We start from the raw sequence: 21,842 nt of genomic DNA, 5'->3' as shown, positions 1-21,842 counted from the left end.
ATAACTCTTCATCACCAAATCAAAAATGTGTCAAATATTTGATGGAGGAAGAGACACAGTATATGATGCTTCTTAGTGCAGGCATTACCTGTTAAAAAGCAAATTGAATACATAAGCATCATTTTGATTCTATATAGTGTGTACCACACACTTTCTATATATGTGTGTGTGTGTATATATATATATATATATATATATATATATATATATATATGCCATTTGGTTCTCTTGATAGCCTGAGAAGTTATTATTCTTGTGTCACAGCTGTAGAAACAAAGGCTGAGAGACAAGACAGAGGTGACCCAGCTAGCAAACAGCGGAGGAAGGATTTGAGCCTGGCTCTTTCTAACTTCAAGCCCACACTATGTCTCCCCATCACTGTGGACTGTAGGTTAAAAGCACACTAATAACTAAACAGAGAAGCCAGGGAAGGGGAGGAGAAGGAATTGACACGATGGGATTTAAAGGGAGTGTAAAGGAAAAAAGCTTCAGTTTGGATTGTAAATTATGATCCCAGAGCACTGGTCAGCATGGAGCTGGGGGCTGGCGGAGGCACTGCTCTCCTCCAGAATTGGAATTTCTTGGAAGGAATCCGCCCCTCCCCATCCCCCACTTCTTCCCAGAAAGTGAACTTGAAGGAGTCCTCACAATGATGTGAGCATGCTGGATTGCTGATAGGGCCTTAATCTCTGGAGATTTATGCCTCTGACTTCACTATTAAAACAAAACTATTTTCCTCAAGCTGTCAGGGGGCAACAATTAGAAAAAGAATGTGAGGTTGACTTTTGACAGAGCCTGTGGTTCATAATAGAGCCTCTCTTACCAACGGGGTGGTTTGTAGCCAAAATATAAAGGCCTTGGTTAAAAAGAAAATGAATAAAGAGAACAACAGAATTTCAATTACCCCACTCAAGCAGAGAGAAACAAAGGGCAAGCTTCAGGAATAAAACATCATATGTTTTCGTGTATTTTTTCTGCATTAAGATGCAAGTCATTCTGCAGTTGGAAGTTCATTTTGTATTAATTCACATAGGGTTAATCTATTTTTCCCTTTTGTTATAGAAACATGTCAAGACATGCATATCTGGTCTTCAGAGAACGTCGCTGATTCTTGAGCTACTACAGATAATTGGCCACTGATATGGATTGCCCAAGGACAACTGTTGATCCCAGGCTATGCCTGTCAGGATAATGGGGTGTTCCAGATCTCAAGTCATGTGGGTATGATGGCTTCAGGCAGGGTCAAGTTCCTGCAGTGTGAAGTCTATGGGGATAAGTGTAATGGCAAAGCCATAGATTGAACATTAGGTGGTCTGGAGACAGTAGGGTTCAGGTGGTAGCCAAGGCCCAGGCAACAAGTAGACTCACACCTGAGATCACCATGATCAAAGCTATCAGACAAGCCCAGACACAGTCTTGGAACCAAGGAGACTCCATGAGAACTAGTGGTTTGTTTTTTCCAGATCTAGTACTATCTGCTCCCTGAGAGCAGGGGTCATGTTTTTTATATCATTCCATTTCCATAATGCACAGTGCCGATAAGAATGCACATCAAAGGTGGTTGAACTTGTGAACTCTTTTGTCCCAAAGGGATCCCAATGGGACAAAATAATCTCCTAGCCTTGTGAGGTGGCAAAATTGTCTAAGAGCCCATGGGCATTCCATGCCTGTGTCTAAAATAAGCTTGGCTTTCTGAGCCCCTGGAATTGAGTTGCATTGTTGGTGTGGGATGAGGTGCTTCATCTTCTAAAAATGGATTGGTCTGGATCCCAGTGTGGTCTAAATTTAGTAACTGAGACCTTGACCTCCTCCTCGACAGAGAACTTTCTGCTCTAGAGCTGGTTACTTGTAACCACGTGACCACCCTATTCCCATCCATTTGGGAAGCAACCTGAGCAACATCATATTAAAATGGCATAGTTTGAAGTAGATTGGCAGGGCCCCTTTCCAAAGATGAAGCAAATGACTAAACTGTTTCCTATTTTTGTCTCACCCTCCACTGACCTTTTGCAATAATTCACACCATTTCCATTTATCCTTATTATATGTGGTTTTGAGTATTCGATTCTATTTTTGTGAGTTCCTCCTGGGTAGATACCAAGAACAGTGCCTGGTGCATGACAGAAAGCAATAAACAGTTATTGATGATGAATTAAAAATTAATTAGTTCATAATGTGAAATTGTGAAATTTCAATCAGCTCAGGATATTCTCTTCTTGACAATGTTTTGCAATACTCTCTCCACAGAAACTAAATCTTGGCTTAATGCAGGAATAGAGTGCCTTTACATCTTATTACTTTATGGTCGTACACATTGTGACAGTCATGGAGATATACAGCTCAGAACTTCCTTTAAGAAAGAATTTGATATTGAGCTCTGTGAAATGCAGTTAGCTGTCAACCTCCACCTATTATGCCTCAGATTCCCCTCACCAGACTGAAGCTGATTTCAACCTGTTCTATCGCTCCCAGACAATGACTGAGCATGGTGGGATCCATATGGCCTGGCCATTTCTGTCCAATGCAAGGCGCCTCTGATGCGCAATCTTTGTTTCAGAGCTTCATTGGGTTGGGCTAAGGTTTTGTCGGATCTGGACTGCAGTCTGACACTCTCCTCGCTTCTCCTGCACTTTCTTTCAAGTATCAATCAGATCAGCATCATAATCTAAGACTTTCTCTGCCCAGTGCTGCTGCTTCTCCCTTTATTTTTCACAGAGAGTTACCCCCCAATAAATCTCTTAACACCCCCATGACCATCTCAGTGTCTGCTTCCCAGAAGATCCAAACTAACTTACCAATGTAATACCTCACTGGGTATATTTTCTTCCTTAAAACATGATAGATGTTAGTAACTTGAATGCGTAGTGTCTCCCCACCTCAACAGTAGCCTTGTTGAAATTCCTCCCCAAAGAGCGCCACTCATCATAACAAAGCTTAGTCCAAATCATGTTTTGGATTCTCATGTTGTTCATGCAAAAATTGCCATTTTATGGGGGTGTCTAAATTAAAGAAGGGGCATTCTAAGTCAGCACCCTGCACGCCAGCTCTTTGGCGAGTCCTTTGAAGCTTGGATCACAGCCTACAGGAAACCCAAGCACCCCTGCAGGCCTGGGGAGGGGCGCTGAGCAGTCTGGTGGTGATGATGAGAGCAATTGTGTTTGGGTGGAGTTTATGAGGACTCTTGGAGAAGCCCTTGACTTCCAAGAAGTCTTGGACTAGGCCCTTGAGAAGGCTAGTGCTTGTCTTCCACTTGGCATTTTGCAATTTGGCACAAGATATGTTAAAGCTGAGAATGAGGTTATCGCAAACATTTGTTTTGCCAAAGAACTGCCTACTGCTTCAAGTCGCATATTCCCCTTCATCTCCTGTTTGCTTCTATCTTGCCAGGAAGACCCCCCTCCCCCCAGGTGGCAGTTCCACTGGTTGGGGACAGTGAGACTGGCAGAAATGAGTGAAAGAGGTAGCCAAGAAAATCAAACAACCTGAGGGCTATTAATTATCCACTTGCTGCTTGCAATTTGGCATTTTGGCTGATGCTGTTGGAATTCTTCTTTATTATGAGGTATTTCGGCGAGACAGGGGTCACATACTTCTCCTATTACATAGTATCTCTATTCTGAGAGTTGAAAGCATCAATTCCTTCAGCTGTAGCTTTGTCCACTCAACTTCATGGAAAAAAGGAAAACATTAAAAAGCATCAGTTCAGGCATCCTTTAACTTAATGCAGCAATAAGGCTAATGGTACACAGAATGAAGCATGGCGTTACTGCAGGTTGCCTCCTCCAGGAAGTCTTCCTGGACCCCTCTTTGACTTCAGTTACTCCAATCACTCAGCATCTCCACAGGTCCTTGGCTATGTATTTGTGTAACTCCGGTTGGTTTGGTTATGTATATGCTGCACCTTGGAGTTGGAAGGAATTGGCTGTCATATAGAACAGCCTTAAACTGAGGACAGGAAGCCCTTCTCATATATAATAGACATATATTAAGCAGACTTAGGTTCCTAAGTCAACATGTAGGGTGAAATCAAGCATTGTCAATATCATCTTTGAAAATCCCAATATGAGAGGCCTGTGGGAATGGAAGGGAAAGCAAAACTGAATCTCTGGTCTCACTTCACTCCTGGATGTGCCCCTTTTAGGTGGAATGGCAGGCAGAATCATCTAAACTATTTAATAATTTTTTGTTTGCATTTTTATCAAAGTGAATACACACTGTAATTTACTGAGTCAACCTATTCTACCAGATTTGCTCAGAAAATTATCAGTTCCCCTCACCTTCTTTTTCCCTTTTTCAGAGGTAATGGATCTCAATTCAGATGACTAATACTCAGTATTTAACTCTAAATAACATGGATATATTGCTAGTTTTTTATTAGAGAAGTTGTAGGCTTACAGAAAAATCATTCAGCAATTACAGAATTCCCATGCTCCCCTCTCCCCCAGTTTTCCCTATTAACATTTTGCATTTAGTGTGGTACTTTTGATGCAATCGATAAAACAATATTACAATTATACTATTGATGGGCCTTGGTTTACATTAGCGTTCGCTGTTTGTGTTGTGTGGTTCTATGGGTTTCTATTTTAATTTTTATTCTGGTGGTATATGTACAACTTAAAATGTCCCTTTTAGCCACATTCAAATATACAACTCAGTGGTGCTGATTGTATTGGCCTTGTTGTGCTACCACCACATCCATTCCCAAAACCTTCCCATCACCCAGTCAGAAACAGTGAACCAGCTCAGCACTCACTCCCCATTCCCTCCCCCCACGCTGGCTCCTGGTAATCTGTATTCTAGTTTCTGACTCTATGAATTTGCATATAGTAATTGTTTTATATCGGTGGGATCGTACAGTATTTGTCCTTTTCTGTCTGGCTTCTATCACTCGACACGTTGTCTTCAAGGTTCAACCATGTTCTTGCACGTATCAGAACCTCATCTTTTTGATGGCTGAAAAATCTTCCACCTTATGTCCATATCACATTTTGTTTATCTATTCATCTGTGGGTGGGCTAATGGGCTGCTATAAACATTGGTGTGCAGATATCTCTTCGAGTCCCTGCCTTCGATTCTTTTGGGTATATGCCCAGATATGGGATTGCTGGGTCATGTGGTAATTCTGTACTTAGCTTTCTGAGGAATCGCCACTGTCAAATGGCTGCACCATTTTATGATTCCCACCAACAGTGACCAAGTGTTCCTATTTCTCCATTTCCTCTCCGTATTTGTTATTTTCCATTAAAAAAATATATAGTGCCACTCTAGTGGGTGTGAAGGTGTGAAATGGTATGTCATGGTTTTGCCTTGCATTTCCTTGATGGCTAATGACGTTGAGCATCTTTTTCTGTGTTTACTGCCATTTGCCTATCTTCTTTAGAGAAATGTCCATTAAAGTCTTTTGCCCATTTTATAATTGGGTTGTTTGTCTTTGAGCTGTAGGATTTCTTCATATAGCCTGGATATTAAATGATTATCGGATACATGGTTTCTGAATATTTTCTCCCATTCTGCAAATTGTCTTTATACTTTCATAATACAAAAAAAATGAATTTTGATGAGGTCCCATTTACCTGTTTTTCTTTCTTTGCTCATAGCTTTAGTGTAAAATCTAAGAAACCCCTGCCTAACAAAAATCCTGAAGATGCTCACCTATGTTTGCTTCTAGGGGTTTTATAGTTTTGGTTCTTTGATTTAGGTCTTTGATTTGTTTTGAGTTAACTTTTGCATATGGCTGTGCTGGTTTGAAAGTATATATGGACCCTAGAAAAGCCATGTTTCAATCAAAATCCCATTTCATAAAGGTAGAATAATCCCTATTCAATACTGTATGTTTGAAACTGTAATCAGATCATCTCCCTGATTGATGTGATTTAATCAAGAGTGGTTGTTAAAGTGGATTAGGTGACGACATGTCTCCACCCATTTGGGTGGGTCTTGATAAGTTTCTGGAGTCCTATAAAAGAGGAAACATTTTGGAGAATGAAGGAGATTCAGAGAGAGCAGAGAATGCTGCAGCACCATTAAGCAGAGAATCTATCAGCTGGTGCTTTGGAGATGAAGAAGGAAGATGCCTCCCGGGGAGCCTCATGAAATAGGAAGCCAGGAGAGAAAGCTAGCAGATGATGCTGTGCTTGGCATATGCCCTTCCAGATGAGAGAGAAACCGTGACTGCGTTCACTATGTGCCCTCTCGGATGAGAGAGAGACCCTGAACTTCATTGGCCTTCTTGAACCAAGGTATCTTTCCCTGGATACCTTTGATTGGACTTGTTTCAATTGGGACATTATCTCTGCCTTAGAACTGTAAACTAGCAACTCATTAAATTCCCCTTTTTAAAAACTGTTCTGTTTCTGGTATATTGCATTCAGGCAGCTAGCAAACTAGAACAATGACATTATTTTGCAAATGGGTGTCCAGTTTTCCCAGTGCCATTTGCTGAAGAGACTATTCTTCCTCTACTCTGCAGACTTGGCATCCTCGTCAAAAAGCAGCTTCTTTCGTCACCTGTATCAGGCTTTTTCAGTGACTGGTGCCAACCAACTTGCAAGATGGCCCCTCTAATCCATGGATGGCTTGCCAGGAGGCCCCTCCTGACTAACAGCTGAAATCTGCCTCCTTTAACATTTCCCTACAGGTTTGGTTCTTCCACCTAGAGCTACCCGGCATCTCTAACTCCTCTTTCCTATGTCTTGTCTTTAACTACTTGTACCCAGCTGTAATGGTGTGTGAGTGGAGGCGGTGAGGTTATAGAAGTTAGGGAACTTTATGCTGAGCCTGTGGTGCCGGATGGCTATTGGAGTTGTCCTTGGTGATGGCAGGCAGGGAAGGAGAACTTGGCGAGGGACATGCCAGGGTTCTCAATGACTGTTGGTGGTAAGTGATGGGAGATGGGTGGATGACATCGACAAGCTAACCCAGAGGAATCGCGGTGTAGGGAAATAGCGTGATCACAGAAGAGGAAGAGGTTTTGCCTGGGAGCGATGGTAGATGTACAAGGAGGAGATAGGAGAAGACAGCCCTGCCTCCTGGCCCCTGGGAGAATGCGGGCTGCGGCAGAGACAAGGAGGGAGAGAAAACACTGGGTACATGGATTTAAAGATGGGAAAGAGATCATTGGGAAAGAATTGGGATAAGAGTTAGTGAAAAGAAGAGTTGGAGAAAAGTAAGCACAGAGCAATTGAAGGACGTGTATGCGACTTTGGGTTGACTTAAAAGCACGCCTTTCCTCCGCCCCAATACCTGCATGCCAAGGCGTCTGGGACACTGCAAGGCCACTGGGACCCTGCTTCGGTTCCTCCCTCCCTCGTGGAGATATGCCTTGGAAGACTTGCGTCCTCACCTGTGGCATGTCCCAGCTTGCCAGCCTGGCCCAGAGGGTTTTCTTTCTTGCCCATCACGGCCAAAGACACTAGGAGAAGGGTTTGGTCTGCAGCCAAAGTAAACAGCAGCTGAGAGACACGCAGTTGGCGCCTGGCTCCGATGGCTCTGGCGGCTGCCTGGACAAATCCCCTCTACAAAAGTCGGCCTGGTTCAATGATAGCTACAGCTCACACTTGTGCAGGGCTTTTGGTGACCCAAGCAGTTCCAAGTACAGTATTTCATTCCATCCTCCTGATTATGCTGGTGGTAAATTTCATGAGCCCCATTTTACAGGTGAGGAAGCTTGCAGCTCCATCCCTTATAGCTGAGTGAACTTGAGTTAGTAACTGTCCTGGAACATCATCTTTATATTAATTAAATGAAGATAGTAAGACACAGTTATTTTTTTTTATTTTTATTTTTAAAGGGTTATTTCTTTTTTATTAGAGAAATTGTAGGCTTACAGAAAAATCATGCAGAAAATACAGAGGCCCCATATACACCCCAATTATTAATACCATGTATTAGTGTGGTACATTTGTTACAATTGATGTAAGAATATTGTTTTAATTGTACTATTACTATAGTCCATCATTTACATTAGGGTTCACTGTTTGTGTTGTACAGTCCTATGTTGTTTTTTTAATTGCATTCTAGCATCAAATATACAACCTAAAATTTCCCCTTTTAACCTCATTCAAGTTTAAAATTCAGTGCTGTTTACAATATATGAACAACACATATTCTTGAAGTGAATGTTTAACATGTGCTTTTCTTCGACCAAATACAGAACATTTAAAGGACATAGTTATTTTGAGAATTAAATAGGCTTATGTGTGTACAGTGCTTCAACACAATTGGCATCTCATAGATATTCATTCTCTACCCCCACTTCAGTGATTGGTCCAGGCTCATTCGGCCAAAGAAAGGCAGATTTGGGGACCTCCATCTGCCCTTATTACTGACGGCAGCTACTCCAAAGGCGGAGAGAAATAATTTATACGTCGACTGTGATGGATTATAAGGATGGCCCCAGCAATTTCCCCTATTCCGAGGTGCATGCTTCTTGCAACGTGAATCTGTCCTGCCTTCCCATAAAAGGGGGAGTCTGTTCTCCTTCCCCTTGAATTCCCTGGGACTTGGTTTGATCAGTGGAATGTGGGAGAGGTGACATTACACAGCATCTTCTTCTTGGTCTCTTGCAGCCTTGGAGACTTTTCTCTCACCCTCTTGCTGCGCTCGAGTTGCCGTGAGAGGGACCCCAGGCCGGGCTCCTTACGGACGAGTGACCATGTGGAAAGCAAGCCCCAGTCCTCCCAGTAACTCCACCATCTCCATGAGGATAGTGGGACCTTCCGCCACCCCCAGCCTGCAGCGTTCACACCCCAGGTGAGACCGACAGAAGAACCGCCCGGCTGAGTCTGGCCAGGTCACGGAATCCTGGACAAAGATGTGGTGGTTTCTTAAACCACCAAGTTTGGGGATGGATTGTTGTGTAGCCACAGGTAACTGATATGGTGACAACGGTAAGACACTCAGAAAGGGTTCACCTGCCATGTAGACCCTGAAACTGAGTATTGTGGCAGAGTGAATTAGGTAACCCAACAAAGTCATGTTCTTAACCTTAATTAGCACTCCTGTGGGTTGAGTTCACATGTAAATAGGACTCTTTTGAAGATGTTATGTCTAGTTAAGGTGTGGCCAGGCTGAACTAGAGCCTTATTAAGAGAGGAGCTGCAGAAGCATCTAGAGAGGAGGAGATCAGCAGAAACGGGAAGGGCAGACCAAGGAGAGAGAAGCGGCCACGTGATGGGAGGGAGGCAGAGATGCAGGCCACGGGGCCTAGGGACTGTGGGAGCCCAGCATCTGCAGAGTGCTACGGACGCTGGGGAGGAGCATCGCTTTGCTGTCTCCCTGATTTTGGACATGTAGCTCCCGAACACGTGAGCCAACAAAACCCTGTTAAGAGCATGCCACGCGCTGTGTGGTGCTTGTCACAGCAGCCCGGCACACCAGGTATGAAGGGAACTTGTGGCACCCGCCTCCTCTAACGGTGGCGAAGTCTCCACGTGGATGCTCTAAAGCCTCGTCCTCAGACATGGGCAACTCACTGGATAAATTCAGATGGCGAAGTCTTCATCCAGGCTCAGAGTCTCGTTAACTTCCACCTCAGTTTTATGATCAGTGACAGGCCAGACAATTGTGTCTGACTCAGGAACCTGGGGCTATTCCCAGCATCAGGCTGAGAGTCCGCAGTCAGGCCCGGGACCCAGCCCCCGAGTCCTGGCCTCCCCTTGGCTTGGGCCGTGTGCAGAGGGTCCATGCCCCTCACCATCGTCTCCTCACCTTCCCAGAGAGCCTGGCACCATTCGGGAGCAAATAACGCTTAGAGAAGAGGGGAGCGCAGCAGGGAGGACGGACACCAGATATCTCAGCGTGGGCTGGACCCGTTACCTCAGCCCCAAACCTCTCTGGGTCAATGTGAACTCCTCAGAGGGGCCGGGGGCTGAGGGGGCTGAGACAGTCTCTGGAGAACGTCACAGCCAACGTGGGAAGTCCAAAGTAGACCACTCCTCTGGGAGGAGGGAAGGCCGAGAACAATTCTCAGGGCACTTAGGGGTTTCTAGGCTGAACTTGCCCGTGGACAGCAGAGAAGGCGAGGAGATTTCCCACAGGGCAATCAGACCACAGTTTCCTTGCAAACTGAAAAGGACACAGGTGTCAGGGAAATTAATCCAGCGGCCAAGGGGACTATGTTGGTAAATCGCTCCCACGCTCAGCTGCTGGTCCTTGAGTAAAGTGAGAGTAATAATGTGGGCCCCAAGGCCACCTGCGGAACATATTTTGCAATATGGGTGATCGATTCTGTAGCACAGATTCTAGGACTCCTTTCTTTCTTCATTGTCTCAGACCTAGATCTACTAAATGAATTCAGACAAGTTAATTGAATTAGCGTTCTTAAGGCATATCACAATTTACACTATGCTTTCAGAGTCCTTTTAAATTAAACCTCCCAATCCCCTATGACATGCGTGATATGAAGTGTTATTATTCCCACTTAAGAGATGAGGAAACCAAGGCACAGAGAGGCAAAGCGATTTGTCCAAAGTCACACAGCTCATAAAACTAGAATCGGCTGCCTCCACACCCTTTGCTTTTCCCTCTGCACATTGCAGCCCCTTGTTACTAACCTCACCAAGTCCAGGTTTCTTCACTGAAATAATGACAATTCCAATGAGCACTTACTCTCTGTGAGATAAGTACGTTACCTGTTTTATTTCATTTAATCCTTAAATTAACCCACTCAAATAAATACTTAGCCCTACTTTACAGACGAGAGAAATGGGGCTTAGAGAGATGAGAAAATGGCCTAAGCCGAAGCCACCTCGCCGACAAGTTCCCATCTGTCATATGGAATGATTTCCCCTGGCCACCTAACCCCCCTGGTGATACCAAAGCCAAAATCAGATGGTGAATGTGAAAACAGTTTTTAAAAGTTAAGCGTGTAGCAAAAACATAAAGAAAAATAAATATCTCTCTGTCCTGCAGATCTTATACCATAAAAGGGCCCAGATGAACTCCCAACAAACCTAACCAACCACTAATCTCAACCTACACGAAGTAGCAGAAACAACTACAAAAAGAAGCTGGGAGGGGAGGGTGTTGGAGCAGGAGCACCTGTCCTGGGGGACTTCCTGTAAGAGGTGAGTTTGGGTTAAGCCCCTGGCAAGGCTGTTGGTGATGATACCAGAGAGAAGAGGGCATGTCGACCAGAAGCCCCAGCCACTGGGGCCCGGCTGCCCTGTCCAGGGGTTGGCAGGCAGGGCTCAGGCCTGGGGTGGACATTCTGACAGGTGCGAGGAGAAGTGGGTATTCTCTTGGAGCTACAGGGATGAGTGTGTGTGTGTGTGTGTGTGTGTGTGTGTGCCAGGAGGGGCACTCATCCCCATCCTCCTGCATGTCACACACAATCACTTCCACATTACCCTAAACACAGACCCAAACTCATTTTCCTCTGAGCCCTTTCTGCTGCTGTGCGCCTGGAGCCCCTGCAGAATGAAAACACTCTGATCTTGGCGCAGACTCACGCTCTCACTTGCGGGCCTTTTCCATGGACTTTTATGTCTCTGTTTATTTTGTGTGCTTCGTGAGTGGCTCACGCCTTTAAAGGAAATGCACTGGCCTGGCCTTTCATTACAGTCCTTTGCTGCCCCTGATTGTGCTCTGCCTGCTCCCGAGATGGGTGAGCCTGGGCTTTAATTTGCTGTGACAGGACATAATTGTTGCTTGCGTTTCCATCTCTGAAAATAAACCAGGGTGGTACTTCCCGGCTGCGAGTGCACAGAGGCGACCTTGCCCCCAGAGCCAGTGCCAGCAGAGGCTTAAGCACGGGCAGGAGTGGCTGGCCTCCGCATTCCCCCACCCCCTTTCCTTTTCTGGATTTCAAAGCATGCAATTAGTGTTTTCTTTAAAAGCTCAAGATGGCAAAGTTAAGAAAGTTCAGGGAGACTTTGTGATAATGTATGCCAGAATTCTAACTGTGGGATTCTGTGCAATTTCAGACTCTGGGGATACTAAACCCACACTTTGGCCTAATCCCCATTTACAGCTGCATTCAAGTTCAAGTGTATCCTGTCCTGCCTGCCAGGCCTGCGCTCCACTGTCTCTTTTCCTTTCTTTCTTTCTTTTAAAATATTTTTATTGACAAATCTTCACACACATACATTCCATACATGGTATACAATCAATGGTTCACAATATCAACACGTAATTGTGTATTCATCACGATGATCATTTTTTAGAACATCTGCATCATTCCAGGAAAAGAAATAAAAAGAAAAAACTCATACATCCCATACCCCTTACCCCTCCCTCTCTTTGGCCACCAGTATTTCAATCTACCCAATTTATTTTACCCCTTCTCCCCCTATCATGATTATTGTTGTTGTTGTTATTTTTTTTCTTTTGGCATGGGCAGGCACCGGAAATCGTACCTGGGTCTCCAGTATGGCAGGAGAGAACTCTGCCACCAAGCCACCATTGCACCACCCTCCCCCTATTATTTAGTTGTTTTTATCTATGCATTTTTAAACTCATCTGTCCGTACTCTTTCTTTCTCTTTGAAATAGGACAACACGAATAGAAATATCTGGTCAAGGTCTCAACAGTCAAGGCACTCTGGGTTGCACGTCAGGTCATGGGGTTTGTAGACAATGGGCAAGTCCATTGGGATGAGGGAGCTTGAGATACCTCCACAAGGTACCACCCAGCTCAGGGACCCACTTATCTTGCGCTGTCTCACTACAGCTGGCCTGACTGCACGCTGCCATAAAGGCCGAGCTGGTCATACAAGCTTAAATGGTACCAAGACACTGGAAAGGGATCTGGGAGTTGTTCATTTCAGCTGTGACTTGGGCCTAAGAAAATAGAGAAAGAGAATCCATGAGGCAGGAGAGTTCAGAGTGGTAGAGAAAAAGGAAGCCAGGAGGCCAGTGCCCTTTATGGTCTAGGGTCCTTTAGAAGATCGCTCCTGTGTTTCAGACACCTGAGTTCTAACCCTTGACCCTCTACTCGTTAGCTACATGACCTTGGGGAAGTTGCTTAGCCTCTCCTGTTCTTAGTTTCCCCATCTGCAGAATGGGGAAGGTCACAAACCTGAGCTGCTGTGAGGTTTAGCAGAGCTAGTATAAGTGCAGTGGTCACTGCAGCTGGTCACTAAAAATTCTTATCTTCCTCCTTCTGGGCACATGGTGAGATTGCACTTCCTGGCCCTTTAGGGTTGGGTTTAGCCATGTGACTTACTTTGGCCAGTGAAACATGTGCAGAGGTATTGGAGTTGCTTCTATACAGAAGCATATAAAAGGCCGGACAAGACGCTACTGTGTTCTTTCATCTTGTCATGGCAGCCAAGAATGTAATAGATAGTGGAGAGCTCTGTCACTCCAGGTCAGTCTGTGAAGAAATACTGATCAGAGCCCCCAAATGATTTGCAGCGAACATGTAACAAAACCAAGAGATAAACTTATTATTAGCTACAAAGACTTAGGGGTTGGCTGCTACAGTAGTATAACCTAGCCTACCCTGACTCTAACGATGTATGTGGCACGTCTCATGGTTTCTGGAACATAGTGACCTCATAATAAATGACAGCGCCTATCTTGATTATTACAAGATACAACCTCTATCTTTTGTTCTGAGTAAACACTTTGCGCTCTTTTACACCAACAGAGGATGAGTCCAAAGTCATCAGAAACCATGAGAACCCCAAGAAACCTGTGCCCGAGCCCAAAGTGAGACCTTGTAAGTTGTCCACCCTTTCCATTGACTGGTGAGGGAGGACCACTATTTGTTCAAGGCAGGGAGTCAAGTCAATAAGTTCCACAACCAGAAAAAATGGTAGTGGAACAACAATTGGTTCTTAATGAGATTATTTCTAAGGCATGAGCCTAATGTAGTCTCTGTGCAGAATGACAGGTAGTAGATGAGTTGGCATTGCTTATTCAGTAGGGAAACCAAAATCTTTGCTCCTGTTAATAGATGTCATAGGAATATTTTTCCTGTGAAATTCATTATGTCATTAAACAGTAGTGACCATAGACTAAATAGAGCAACAGTGAATGAACCTGGGCATTCTTTCCAAGGAAGTCTCCAGTGGCAAAGGTGTTCATTACAAGGATGGAAGAGGCAGTGCAAACAGAAGTCAAGAGCATGGTCTTGGATGCCCACAAGATGTGGGTTGATATCTCAACCCCTTCACCTAACCACTAGGTGAAATGTCTTCAAGAACTTAGAACAGGGCAGGCCACAGTGGCTCAGCAGGCAAGAACGCTTGCCTGGAATGCCAGAGGACCCGGGTTCGGTTCCCTGTGCCTGCCCATGTATATAAAATAAATAAATAAATAATTAAAAAAAAGAACTTAGTTCCTGGCACACAGGAAGAGGTAAGCAAATAATTCTTACTATTTAAAATGGAGGGTGGGCAACGGTGGCTTAGCAGGCAGGAATGGTTGCCTGTGATGCCAGAGGACCCAGGTTCGATTCCCTGTGCCTGCCCATGTAATTAAAAAAAAAAATGGATTTTTAAAAACATTTCTATTGTTGTTTTGGTCATTTATCCATTCAAAAATATTTGTTACATGCTTTCTTAGTGCAATGACCTCATTTCATTTTCTCAGCAATGCCATGAGATGAGAATCTTGCTCTCATTTTTATAATAAAGCTGAGACCAAAGAGTGAAGAAGTATTTAGCTCAAGACCTTAACATCGTAACATCACTAGTTAAGTAGAAGAGTTAAGATTTAAACTTAGCTAACAGCGCAGATCCAGCCCTGCATGAATGTGGTTGTACATAGCCAAGTGGGGAAGCCCCACCAAGTCTTGCTCTGTAGACAAGTGGATCCCATATAAGGAAAGGGCAAAATCTACACAGCTCCCAGAAAGGGGAAAGAAAATTTTTTTTTTTTTTTTTTGGCTTTTAAAAAGGGGAATGTACTAAGTTGCTAGTTTACAGGCTTTGAAATTGTCCAAATTAAAACAAGTATATAGACATGTCCAATCTAAGTTGGAAAGAGATTCTTTTAATACTATCTAACTCTCCCAGGCCCCCAGTGGATTTAAACTCGATAAGGATATTTAATACCAGAAAGTATCCTGGCAAGAAGTGAGTCACCTCCTGGGAAGATAAACACCATCTGTGCCGAGAACATGTGATTAAAAAGCCAAGAACGTGTCATTAGTGAGGGTTCAATCCCCCCGGAAGCTATGCAGACCCCACATGGAAAGACAAAGACCAGCGTCATTGGTCTCTGGCCCAAGAGGTCTCGAGGAGCAGGCTGCTGACCTAAGCCTCAAAAACGTCCTTCAACCCAAGTCAAAAGCTGTTCAAGTTGGACACTCTCCCAGGCATCCTACGTTCTCAGAACCTCATTTCATAATAAAGTGAGTCTACCGCAGAAAACATCATGGTATGGGGACTTACTTGTTTAGACCACAGTCCTTGGCAACTACTGAGGTCACCAGTATTTCCTGGATTTAAGGGGTATGCTGGTTTGAAAGGATTATGCACCCTAGAGAAGCCATGGTTTAATCCTAATCCGATCCTGGAGGAGAAACCATTTGTTTTAATCCCTATTCAGTAATGTAGGTTGGAATCTTTTGATTAGATTGTCTCCATGGAGCTGTGACACAATTGTGGGTATTAACTTTCTGATTAGATGGTGATGCGGCTCCACTCATTCCAGGTGGGTCTTGATTAGTTTACTGGAATCCTTTAAAAGAGAAACAACAGAGCCATGAGATCCATGCGAGCCAGAGCCCACACAGCCAGGGACCTTTGGAGATGAAGAAGGAATATGCCACTAGGGGAGCTTCATGAACCAAGAAGCCTGGAGAGAAAGCTAGCAGACGTCGCTGTGCTTTCCATGTGCCTTTCCAGTTGAGAGAAAAACTCTGAACATCATCAGCCTTCTTGAACCAAGGTATCTTTCCCTGAATGCCTTACATTGGACATTTCTATAGACTTGCTTAATTTGGACAATTTCATGGACTTAGAACTGTAAATGTGCAACTTAATAAATTCCCCCTTTTAAAAGTTGTTCTGTTTCTGTTATATCACATTCCCGGCAGCTAGCAAACTAAAACAAGGGGATATGAAGGGGGATGTTTTATGAATTAGTCCATTTCCTTGGCACCTTCAGCCTTAAAGTTGCTCTGACTTTTGCCAAGCTGGAGAATTAGGTTCACTGTGTTTCATTATCCTTCATTCATTAATTCAACCAATATTGTTTGAGCGCCCTCTAAACAAAAGGTGGTTAAGTTCTGTAAGGGGGACAAAGATGAATTTCCTGTCCTAGGATAGCTTGCAGTCTGGTAGGGGAGAAATGTACCCCCAGAGAAGGTTCTAGAAAGGGAGGGCCTGTATCAAAGTGCTATCTGTCCAGAAGCTGGGTGGCCTCTAGCTGGAAAGTGACGACAGCACTTGAGCCACATCTTACCAAAGTGTTTATCTTACTTACAAGCCAAATGTTGTCAGCTCTCACCAATTGCATGTCATAGATGAAGCCTGGTAAAGGAGCGCCTGCATTTCAATGGCTCTTGGCCCTTGCCTGCATGATTGCAAGACCCTGGCACTATGCTCAGTGCTCCTTCAGGGATCTCCGGGAGTCTTATGGGGCTGCCTTGAGTGTGCTCAACAATAAGCGTTTATGTCCTGTTGCTGATTCTGGCAAGGGCAGGTGCGCGGGCCCATGAGAGAACCTGCTTCCCAGCTGCTCGACCCCAAGCCTCCGTGGTCTCTGTCAGATGCTGCTTCTGTGTTCAGCGCAGACATGGGGAGACCGCCCTTCTCCCACAAATCTCACAAAGCCCCTCATTAGTGGAACCCCTTCAGCTTCTCATTCACCCATTCCAGGGCTCAGTTCATGGTACCTGGGGGGAGAAAAGGTACAGATCTTTTCTGGGCCTCTCTCCTCTGTCTTCCATTCACCTAAGCACAGACTTGTCCTTCAGCCCCAACAAAAGGCCCCTGTGCGCATAAATTTGCTCAAATCATGCTCAGGGCTGGGGAAATGTTTTCCCTTCGAGTGACTGTATAATTCATCACGCAAACTGGGAAACTTTGGACAGGGGCAAATGCAAAGTAGATGGGACCCTTGAACGACAGGCATAAATCAGGATTGTCCGGGGGAAAGTGGGAGCTGTGGCTGCTCTCATTCTGTCACCCCCAGTCCCTGCGTGCCCTCCCATAAATGCTGGTGCACTCAATACTTCACTGTTGCTGCCTTTACATGTAGTAGCCAAAAGGTATAAAATAAAACCACAGCCAAGCTTCAACTGCCTGCCTAGAAATATAAGACAAGTACCCAGGGGGTTAATGAAAGAATTGGTTTAGGGGCTGGATCTCCAAGCAAATTGACTCAACCACCCATGCAAGTAGAGGCCCTGGCTTCAGAGGAGGTAGCTGCCTGCAGCCTGGTGGGTCACATTTCTCAGGCAGCATAAGGAAATGCTCTCAGTGAAGGTGCATTTGTCCTAATTTGTGCTGATTTGCAGCTGCCCCCTTCCCACCCTCTGATTTAAGGTGAGAGTAATTTGTTCCTGTTGACGCCTCCCCGCCTTTGAGAATATAATATTTATAGATATCTGTCTCTAGGCTGGTGCAACAATCTTCCCCTTTCCCAACTGGATTTTCTCTGAAAAGACAGCTGTTTAGAGCTCAGCACCACATTATTTTGTTTGTATCTATGGGGAAATCACAGTCACCGGTTTGAATGGGCCACTCAAGATCTAGGAATAGCTGCTGCGCTCGTATCCGCTTTCCCCAAGATCAAAGCCAGGCAGCTCCTGGAGACTGATTTTTCTGCTGCTTTTCTTGCATCCTTTTCAGATCAGAGTGATTCATCAATTGAATGTCATAATCAGGTCAGGGTCTTTTCACTTCAACAAATTCGGTACCAGACTGTTGAGTGCTAGATGATTTAAAAGATTTAGGCTATGCTTAATCTGCCTTATAAACAACCCTGTGATTGATTTAAAAAAAAAGGGAAAAAGAAAAAAAAAAGCCCTCTCCCTGAGAATCAATGAAGTGGGAGGCCGCAAGGCTTAGGAAATCCGAAGGCTCTCATTTTGTCTTCCTTTAACCCAGCGATAGACACGCATTTTTGATGAGAGGCTCTCTGCCAGGCCCAGGAAGAAATGGTGCTCAAGGTAGGGTGCATTTTCTCACCGTGTGCTTAAAGCAGGGTGTCGACCCGCAGGAATCCTGTGTGCCGTTTTGCAGAGGAGGGGGCTCCGGGGCTCCTCTGCTGCCCCGCTCCCCCTCCTCCTGGGCTCGCCCACGTACTTATGGGAAGAACACTCACCCAACTCACAGAGAGAAAACCTATAGGGCAGGACCCTAACGCTAAGGTTCCCTGCTGACCTCAGAGACTGAAAACAAGGTTCTAAGCATTTAGAGCTCCTGCCAGGAAAAATGTCTGTCCCTAGTCTGGGTTCGGCCCTTCCAGTCCAGAAGAGGTGGCCAGCGGGGTGGCGCTGGGCTTGAGGGTTCAGCAGCCTGAGGACCAGTGTTCAGGGTTGCTCTGACCACAGACCCCAGGAGCTCTGAGGTCTCAGCTTCCACCCCAGGCCCTGTTGTCACCCTGTGGGTTCCCAGGATACCACTTAAATGCTTTCCTTCACCCTTGACCTGCCACCTGATGTCCCAGGGTCTGACCCACCTGCCCGTCTCTTCTTGATTGTGCCTTCCCCTTCGTGCTTAGTACCTCAGTGTCTGTCAGACCACCAGGTGGGCTCCAGAAGGGGTGCCTGGCATCTACGCTCAGCTCAATACATATTAGCTGAATGAATGGATGAACGAATGAAGTGTAAAATTGCAGCTTTGCTTCCCTGGGAGGGTCTGGGCTTCCAGCTCAGACTGAGAGGGTGACAAGTGGTCTGAGCCAGGCTCTCCAGTCTGAGAACTTGGGAGAACTTGGGAGGAGGCCGCCTCACTCCTGGATACCTTCCAGTGCTGCAGCCGCAGGTTGAAGGAGAGGCCCACTTGACAGGATGAAGAAGGTGGAAGCATTTCCTCTACTGGCTCAGTGGACGCAACCTCAGCATTTCTCCTTTCAGAGCCTTGCTCGGTCTAGGACATGCTGAGGACATAAAGAGCGTAAGTGGTGACACTCGGGGCTCCAAACTGGTTGTCCATGAAGCTCAGATGATCAGTTCATGAAGGCCAGAAGGTCAGACGATCCTTCTGATGAAATGGTCCCTGCAACTGTAGCTTAGGGTAAGAAGAAAAGGGCCTTTCATATACCTAACCCTCACTTCTAGGATTAACTTGTGTTCACAACGTGAAAATGTAAGACCAATAGTGACATGACCTCCTGACTAGTAATCCTAGGCCATCTGCTGGAAAGATGGAACTTTCCAGAGGCAAGGGTAGGAGGGAAGATGTGCCCAACAGGGCATCATCTGAATCCTCCAGAAAACACTGTCACCACATTTCCTGCACAGAGTCTGATAAATGCCAGAGATGGTGAGGTGGATGAGGCTGGGGCAGGGTCAGTCACAGGGCTGCAGGCCGTCCGTATGTCCCTGTCCTTTTAAAGAGTCAACTTGCAAGACAAAGTGTCTGGAAGAGTTCCTGCCAGTGGCAGGGGCTCAGTAAATGCTTATTGGGGGCCTGGCACAGCATAATCCCAGGCTGCCCCGAATATCTGATCCCGCCAGAGGTTGGTGCAGACCCCAGGCCCCCAGCTAACCCACCCAGGCAGTGGGGCACAGTGGCCACCTCTCCATTGCACACATCCTTGGCCCCTGTTGGTGGAAGAGATACTCTGAGTGGCCACTGAACTGTTTTACACTTTAAATTGGCAAACCCTGAACTCTAACTCCGGAGCTACTTCTCTCCCTGTTGACAAGTGGAGCCGTGCATCAGGACGCAGGTTCTTACTTGCTGAGACGATCCATCGAATCCAAATGCTTTTAGAGGAAATTAGGTGTCAGAAACTCCAAACTGGTCAGAACACCATCAGCCCTTCTCCCAGGTGCGCTATACTCCCAAGGGAGTGGCTGTGGATCGGCTCATTGGCACCCGGGCTTGGGCGAGCCCTGACTACCAGCTCAAGGGGCTGTGGGCAGCAAGCACAGGACACCTGGAAAGGGACAGACTGACCAGTGTGGTAGGTGTGGCATGAGCACAGATGGAGGTGACTCTTTGGAGACTCTGGCTAACCTCAGATTCGCCCACCTCTGCCCCGGCTCAGTGTGACCCCCGGGCTCTGGGGGCAGCGTGGCGGCTGCTCTCTGGGGACAGTATTTGTCACACCCTGGAACTTCCCAGTCACCTTCTGCCCGCCACACCGCCAGGGGCTGCTGGGAGGGTACTGGCCCACATGCCTGGGCTGGCGAGTCAGCAAACCAGCCTCCTTAACCTGGTGCTTTGGACTCTGATTTGGGAACTTCCCGCTCTACTGCCATAGGGAAAAGCCCAAGGTCACCTTTCCCAGGAAAGACAAGAGCTTCTCTACACCATCCCAGTCCCAGCTCCTTCCACTGTCCCCGTCCCACAGGCAGCCTCTGGTGACCGCCTTCACTGTTCCTTCATTTCTAGAGGCTGCACACAAAGCACTAGCAAGGTTGTCAGATCCCTGGAGCTCACCCATGACAATTTCCAGGGTGGAGGCTGAGGAATGGAGAACAACCAACTGTCTTTAAAAATATGTACCCCAGGTGCTTCCAAAACACTGCTGGGCATGGGGATCACTAAAAATTAAAGACTGTAATAATTTCAAAAGTGCATTAAAATCTTCCTTTCTTTGGCAAAGCACGTGACCCCCTCCCCACCAGAGAGACCACCTTGGTTCCTGACAGCTTTAGAAGGAGCAGTTCCCTCTTTTCTCAAAACAAGGGTCCTCTCTGGGTTCCTTCTCCATCCTGGATAGGCGAGAATCCAAAACAACGTGGGCTGCACATCACCGTCCCCCAGCATTGCAGCCCCCAGCGCCATATCTGCCGGAGCCCACAGGCTGTGAGCTTTGCACCAGGGCTCACCAGACTCCAAAAGCTTCTAGAAGGGGTTTTCCTGCACTTCAAGCAGTGACACTTCAGGGAGAGCTAACATTTGATGCATTTTGCAGAATAAAGCTCTGGAAACTGCTGAATGCCCCATAGCCTATTTAGGGCAGAAACGTGTCTTGTAAAAAAGGGGGGAAAAAATCATCAGTGTGTGGCCAGAACCCTGTTGCTAACAGCAAGGCTGAATTAGGTAGCAAGAGACGGTGCCTGTTGCCAGGGCTGAGGCAGGAAATAATTCATTTTCCTTTAATCTCTTTGTTTACATGGTTTCCTTTGTTCATAGGACTGGCTCAGAGAGAAGACCTGCTTGGGGTGGCTTTGTGTGTTTTGTCTTGAGGTGTCCTTCTCGGCCAGTAGGATTCGAGTCTCAGTCCTGGCAGCCCCGTGGCCGAAGCCACTGCTGTGTCCACAGAGCCCCCCAGGGGTGGAGGGGAGGGGAGCAGAGGCTGGCGACTGGTGGGTCCCCTGCAGGGATGGCACCTGCCTGGGCAACCCACAGGGTCCCAGGCCATGGCCACCTGGTCGGCGGGGGTGGGGTGGGGGTGGGGGGTGGGCTGGGCTCTGTGTTCGGAGTGGGTGGGGACAGTTTATCCTGCTCACATGTGTCCCCAGCTCTTTACACAGCACTTGATAAGTGGTAAACACAAGGATGATGGGGTGAGTAAGCGACAGGAGATTTTCAAAGTGGGTTGGGCACATCTCTCTCTATCAGTCTCATTTATGGACACACTCTGAGAGACAGAGAGAGAGAGACAGAGAGAAGAAAACGTTAAAAGTCAAATCCTGGGCCGCTGCCTGGGGCTGAGGGCTGGTTCCCTACTGGGTCAGAGCTGCCAGGCCGGCCACCAGCCTGCTCCACGCCTGCCGTGCAGCATCGGCAGGTAAGAAGAGGCCATCCCAAGAGGGTTGTAGACCCG

General features: G+C 46.3%; 1 long non-coding RNA gene across 2 annotated transcripts in view; it reads left to right on the top strand.

The window, feature by feature from the left end:
- Nucleotides 1-21,359, top strand: part of LOC143660701 (uncharacterized) — a 127,281-nt gene extending 105,922 nt beyond the window's left edge. Inside the window, exons 4-9 of one of the 2 annotated variants that reach the window (XR_013164189.1) lie at nucleotides 1,063-1,217; nucleotides 8,260-8,417; nucleotides 8,568-8,751; nucleotides 10,912-11,066; nucleotides 18,976-19,135; nucleotides 21,209-21,359. This is a non-coding gene — a long non-coding RNA (uncharacterized LOC143660701). Of the gene's footprint in view, nucleotides 1-1,062; nucleotides 1,218-8,259; nucleotides 8,418-8,567; nucleotides 8,752-10,911; nucleotides 11,067-18,975; nucleotides 19,136-20,461; nucleotides 20,625-21,208 lie in introns of those variants that run through there. The other variant, XR_013164188.1, reaches the window with a different exon arrangement.
- The last annotated feature ends 483 nt before the right edge of the window (nucleotides 21,360-21,842 follow it).

This window comes from Tamandua tetradactyla, chromosome 17, assembly GCF_023851605.1.
Source record: "Tamandua tetradactyla isolate mTamTet1 chromosome 17, mTamTet1.pri, whole genome shotgun sequence".
NCBI lineage: Eukaryota > Metazoa > Chordata > Mammalia > Pilosa > Myrmecophagidae > Tamandua > Tamandua tetradactyla.
Note: the sequence above shows the minus strand (reverse complement) of the source record. Positions and strands in the feature narration are given on the sequence as shown.